Below are 6,412 nucleotides of genomic sequence, written 5' to 3'. Positions count from 1 at the left end.
TGTATTTCCTCATAAAAATAAATAATTCTTTCTTATTTCCTTTTTTTTTAAAGAAAGCAGTTGGTATTAACAGTCATTTTTGATGATGTCATTTTTTTTGCTGTTCTTTTTTCTTTTAAATTATTTCCCAAAGATACAACTTTTAATTTATCCATTTGCCTCATTATTCTGTTATTTAACGTGTTAACTTCTGTTATTAACATGTCTTTAGTATTCTTGTCTTTGGTTTATTTTGTTTTTCTTGGATGTTTATTTTAATTTTCTCCTCCTTACTGTTTATTTAAAGTTTTATAATTCATCTGAGTATTTCTTTTGCTATTTGCTGTATATTCTAAAATACATCATTTTAATTAACATTATTTAAAATTTTAGAAATTTTGACTTACATTTTAATTTCCAAATGGAAAAGATTTCTGTTTATTTTGCTATTTTTTCTAGTTTTACTACGTTGTGGCCAGACAATTTTTTGGTATCATTTTTTTCTTTATAAAATTTATTAATATTTTCTTTGTGTCATTATATACGAAAATTTTATGGATTTGTTACTGCATTTTGTAAGCAGGTGTGTTTTCTATTTATCGAAGGTATACATTTTCGTAAATACCTATCTTAGAGCCTCTTTATTGATTATGTTGTTATTTCCTCTATAGCCTTATTTATTTGTTTATTCAACTGGCTTGAACGATAAAAGTATGTTAAAATCTCCTCAGGATAGTGTATCTATTTTTCCTTTCATGTCCTGTAATTTTCCTCTGTGACTTTTATCCTGTATGAACTGCTGTATTACTTAGTGCATGGATATTCATAGCTCTTTTACGTATACTTTCATTGTGAATTGTAACCTTGAGTGTTAGAAGGTGTAATTTCAAATTTCAAATTTGCTTTTTGTTTGAAATGTACCTTAAATATCTAGATAGTTGCCCCCTTTTTTGCTTTCATGTATTGGTCTGCATTTGCCCATCTCTTTTATTTTATCTTTTGAATCATTTTATTTTACTTTAGGCTCTTATATACAGCTAAGATTCAGCTTTGTTTTATGAGCCAATTGGAAACTCATTTTCAAATAAGTATAAGGCAGTCATTTGGAGGTCCTCTCATTTTTGTCAGATAACTTTATGATACGCTTACTGTGAGTTGTGTTATAGTTAGTTACCCTGTATCTTTGTCCGTGCTGTTTCACTGCTATTTTTGTTGGCTTTTTAATTTTCTTTGTTTTTGGGGCATTTAGAAAGGCTTATATTTTTGTTCTAGCTACTATTTTTTTAAGCAATAATTTCATATTATTCCTTAGTTCCCTTTTACCTACTATTCAGTTGGTCAATTTTTAATTGTATCATTAGACTTTCACCTTTCCCTATAAAAAATTCCAAATTCTTATTCTGGTTTCTCTTTTCTATCTCCCTTTTCTGCCCACTTTTAGTGGTGTTATTTCTAATCTGTCAAAGCATATAAGATTCGTATACTATTCTTCCAGCTATCTTTGCTCTGTTTTTGGTCTTACTGTACAAATAAATATATTCAATTCTTAAAAATTTTGCTAATTTCCCTAAAAATCTATTGATTTCATGAAAGTTATTTTTAGTGGATTCCATATGAAGGACTTGTAGGTATAATTTTTCCATAAATTTCTTGCATTTGCGCATGTTTAGATCAGTTTTGTTGTAGTCTTTTTTTTTTTTTAAAGATTTTATTTATGTATTCAACAGAGATAGAGACAGCCAGCAAGAGAGGGAACACAAGCAGGGGGAGTGGGAGAGGAAGAAGCAGGCTCACAGCGGAGGAGCCTGATGTGGGGCTCGATCCCATAACTCCGGGATCACGCCCTGAGCGAAAGCAGACGCTTAACCGCTGTGCCACCCAGGCGCCCCTGTTGTAGTCTTAATATAAATGAAGGACATTTGGCTGAGTGTAAAACAACAGTCTCATAATATTGTTCCTTGGGGTTCTTAAAAATGCTGCTCCACTGTTGTCTTGCTCTAACAGATAAAGTTACAGTAGACTTTAAAGTTATAGGTTATATGTCAATTTTATCTCAATGAAGTTTGGAGAAAAAACACACAAATTCAGGGTAGCATCAGACTTCTCAACATCAACACACAAAGCAAGACAACGGAAGTGTACTATGTTTGATTTGATACACTTACATATTGCAGCATGATTACCACTGCACTGTTATCTAACAACTCCATCAGACCATATAATTACCATTTCTATTTTGTGGTGAGAACATTTAAAATCTTAGCAATTATCAAGTACATAGTATGATATCATTATATGGCATCTATGTTTTATGTATATTATATGAAATATGGAATGATATACAATCCATCATTTATACACACACAAACACACACACACATACAATTTCTTTATCCATGTATCTATGGACAGGCATTTAGACTGTTTCCATATATTGGAAACAATGCTGCAAAAACACGGGAGTGCCGATGTCTCTTTGATATCCTGTTTTTAGTTTCCTTTGGATATATAACCAGAAGTGGGATTGCTGGATCATAAGGTAGTTTTCTTTTTTATTTTCTGAGTAAACTCCAGACTGTTCTTCATAGTGGCTATGCTAATTTATATTCCCAATAGGGCACTAGGGTTCCTTTTCCCCCCACATCCTTACCAGCACTTGTTATTTGCTTTTTGATGATAGCCATTCTGACGGTATGAGGTGACATCTCACTGTGCTTGGCACTTCACGGAGGATGGATGATGTTGAACATCTTTTCATCTACCTCTTGGCCATTTGTGTGTCTATTATTCAATTCCTTTGCTCGTTTTGAATCAGATTGCTTGTTTTTTTGTATGAATTCTTTATATTTTTTGATATTAACTCCTTATCAATTTGCAAATGTTTTGTCCCCTTCTGTAGGTTGGCTTTTCATTTTGTTGATGCTTTCCTTTGCTGAACATAATCCTTTTAGCTTGATGTAGCCCCGTTTACTTCTTTCTGCTTTGTTGCTTGTCTTTTTTGGTGTCATATCCAAAAAATCATGGCCAATACCTGTGACAAGGAGATTTTCCCCGTTTTCTACTCAGAGTTTTCAGGTTTACCTGAAGTCTTTGGTCCATTTCAAGTTAATTTTTGTGAATTGTGTAAAACAGAGGTCCAATTTCATATTTATACATGTGTTTATCTAGCTTCCCCAACAATTGGTGAAGAGACTTTCCTTTTCCCATTGAGTATTCCTGGCTCTCTTACCAAATATTAGGTGACTGCATAAGCAGGGTTTTATTTCCGAACTCTTTAATCTGTTCTTTTCTATATGTCTAATTTTCTGCCAGTATCATATTGTGATTGTTATAGGTTTGTAGTATAGTTCGAAATCTGTTGTAATTTTGATAGGGATTGCACTGAATCTACAGATAGCTTTGGGTAGTATGGACATTTTAACAATATTCATTCTTCTTATCCATAAACAAAGAATATCTTTACATTTCTTTGCATCTTCTTCAGTTTCCCTCATCAGAGTTGAAGTTTTTAGTATAGAGATCTTTTGGTTAAATTCCTTGGTTAAATTCATTCCTAAGTATTTTATAGTTTTGATGCTATTGTAAATGAAACTATTTATTTATTTTCAGATATTTCATTGTAGTGTTTGGAAGTACAACTGATTTCTGTATATTGATATTATATCCTGCAGCTTTATTGAATTTGTTGATTAGTTCTGACAGTTCTTTGGTTGAGGCTGTAGGATTTTTTTCAGTATAAGATCATGTCACGTAGAAATACAGACACTGTTATTTCTTTTCTTAATTTGGATGCCTTTTATTTCTTTATGTTGCCTGATTGGTCTAGGTAGGACTTCCAGTACTATTTTGAATAAGAGTGGTGACAGTGGGCACTTTTGACTGTACCTGATCTTAAAAGAAAAGGTTTCAGCCTTTCTCTGTGAAGTATGGTGTTAGCTTGGGGCTAGTCATATATTGCTAAGGTAGTTACAAGGAGGGTGGTGACCAAAGGGGTCAGAATTTACATAAATTTGGAAGATTAAGCTGACAGGTTTTGCTGACAGACTTTGGTTTGAGGTGTACAAGAAAGAAAAAAAAAAAAAAAGAGGGAAGGATAATTCCAAGCTACTTTGGCTTTGCCTGTAGAAGAATGAAGTTGCCATTTACTGAGCTAGGAGAAGTATGAATAGAGGAGGTTTAAGTTCAGAAACTAGTAGTTTGGTTTTGTTGTTGTTAGATTTAAACATCCACATGTACATGCCAGTTAAGCAGTTGGATATAAGATTCTGAGATTTGGGGGAAAAGGTCAGGAATGGAGATGGAAATTTGACAGTTTTCTTGGCTGAACAATGGAAGTAAGATGAGTGTTATTAATTATCTCAATAGTTACCTGAACTAGAATAATACTGTCCCTACTCTTTTCAATATTTGGACCCAAAACTCATTTTGGAGAATATACTCTTTAAGGGAAAGGCTCATTCCTTTTGGTTTTGTGTCTCCATCTTCTAAATATATAGCTGATTTCTATTAAATATATCTGGAAATAATAAATACATAGAAAAACTTTGAGTCTACTGACTTAGTAATGTCAGTAATTTTTTTAAAACTGAAAAAATTCTCCAATATTTAGGTGTCATGACAGATGCAAAGATGCATCAATAGCAGATCCTACTTTTAAGATATTTGTATCATCCCACCATTCATCTGACATGAATTTCATTCCATGGTTGTATGATGGGATGAATAACTTATTAATCAGGCAGAAATGGATAATATTCTTTTAGCACATATACAGAGGTTTATGTTTCTCCTTATTCTTTCAGTCATGGATAAGAGATTCAACTTAATGAATCTTAAGGTGTTTTATTAACAATTAAACATGACAACATGTTTGAGGTAATATACTAAAACCATGTCAAAGGAATATGCCTTTACAAAAGCTTATGTAATCCAATACTCTCCCACTTCGTAATCACTTTCAAGTTACCTCTCTCTTATCCCTGCTTTCTTTTCACCATCATAACAACCCCAATCCTTTAATAAACATAGCATTATGGTTAAGAGAATAGACTGAATCAAACCACTTGGCTTCAAACCCTTAGCCTGATTAAATAGCAATTTGTTCATTTGTGACAAGAGTGTAGTTATAGGAATTACCTAATAATACTGGTAAGAACACCAGTGAGAAAATACTTGTAAAACATACTGTCATATACATGATAATTAGTATATATTTTACTAATTATAGATAGTATTGGTCCAATTTTTCTCATTAAAAATATGCAATTTAGGGGCGCCCGGGTGGCTCAGTCGTTAAGCGTCTGCCTTCGGCTCAGGGCATGATCCTGGAGTTCTGGAATCAAGCCCCACGTCAGGCTCTTCCCATGGGAGCCTGCTTCTTCCTTTCCCACTCCCCCTACTTGTGTTCCCTCTCTCGCTGGCTATCTCTCTCTCTGTCAAATAAATAAATAAAAGCTTTAAAAAAATAAATAAAAAATAAAATAAAAATATACAATTTAATTTTACCTATATAGAGGTTTATTTTCTCTTTTTACCTAGTTCAAATTATTTACTACATTTATAATGCCTTAAGAACATACCACGTAGGGGTATAGGCTTCAAACAACTGAGTATCTTATGCCACAAAGGAATTTATAGGAAGAATATCAGGTAGTTCACAGAATCGACACAAGTTTTTGTGAACCAATGTGGAAATGGGCATGAATCAAGAAAGGACAGACTATTAAGAAGTCTACCAAGACAAGGTCACAGAAAGAGTTTAAGATGCCATCAAGAACAATTATTAATGGAAAACTGCATCTTTATGTCATTTTTCCAGAATTTAAAGTCCTTGAATTTATATATAACATATATCTATGTTCTATATCACTGGTTCTCAGATTTGGCTGAACAATGGAATCATCTGGGTGGGGGTTGTGTTAAAAATACTGTCTCGTGCTTACTTCAGCAGCATAAATACAAAAATTGGAATGATACAGAGAAGATTAGCATGGCCCCTGTGCAAGGATGACATGCAAATGCATGAAGTGTTAAAAAAAGAAATTAACAAAAATACTCATGTCTAAATCTGATTCTCAGAACTTCTAGTTTTATTGGTATAGAGTGCAGCCTGGATAATTGGATTGTTTTAAAGCTCCCAAGGTGATTCTAACATACAGCAAAATTTTATATTTAATGGTACAAGTGGTAGGGTCCATTTGTTGAAGAAACAGATGAAATTCTCAAATGACTCCTACATATATTATGTGTTAGTTAATTGGTTAATAAATTATTTTTCAAAAATAATTCATATTTTTTAGAAAGTTTTAAAATAAAGTATCTTGTGAAAGTTATCCACAATCTCCTATCCAAAGATAACTTCCATAAATATTTTCATTTATCTTTTCAGATGGTCCACTTTGTATATGAAGGGTGTGTGTGTGTGTGTGTGTGT

At 32.8% G+C, this 6,412-nt stretch overlaps 1 non-coding gene across 1 annotated transcript; it reads left to right on the top strand.

The window, feature by feature from the left end:
* The first annotated feature begins 5,913 nt into the window (after window positions 1-5,913).
* On the top strand, window positions 5,914-6,020 carry LOC121104840. The gene has a single exon (XR_005837218.1). It is a non-coding gene; the product is annotated as a U6 spliceosomal RNA (small nuclear RNA).
* Window positions 6,021-6,412: the final 392 nt, after the last annotated feature.

This window comes from Ursus maritimus, unplaced genomic scaffold, assembly GCF_017311325.1.
Source record: "Ursus maritimus isolate PB19 unplaced genomic scaffold, ASM1731132v1 scaffold_23, whole genome shotgun sequence".
Lineage (NCBI taxonomy): Eukaryota > Metazoa > Chordata > Mammalia > Carnivora > Ursidae > Ursus > Ursus maritimus.
The sequence above is the reverse complement of the archived record's forward strand: the minus strand, read 5'-3'. Positions and strand labels throughout refer to the sequence as shown.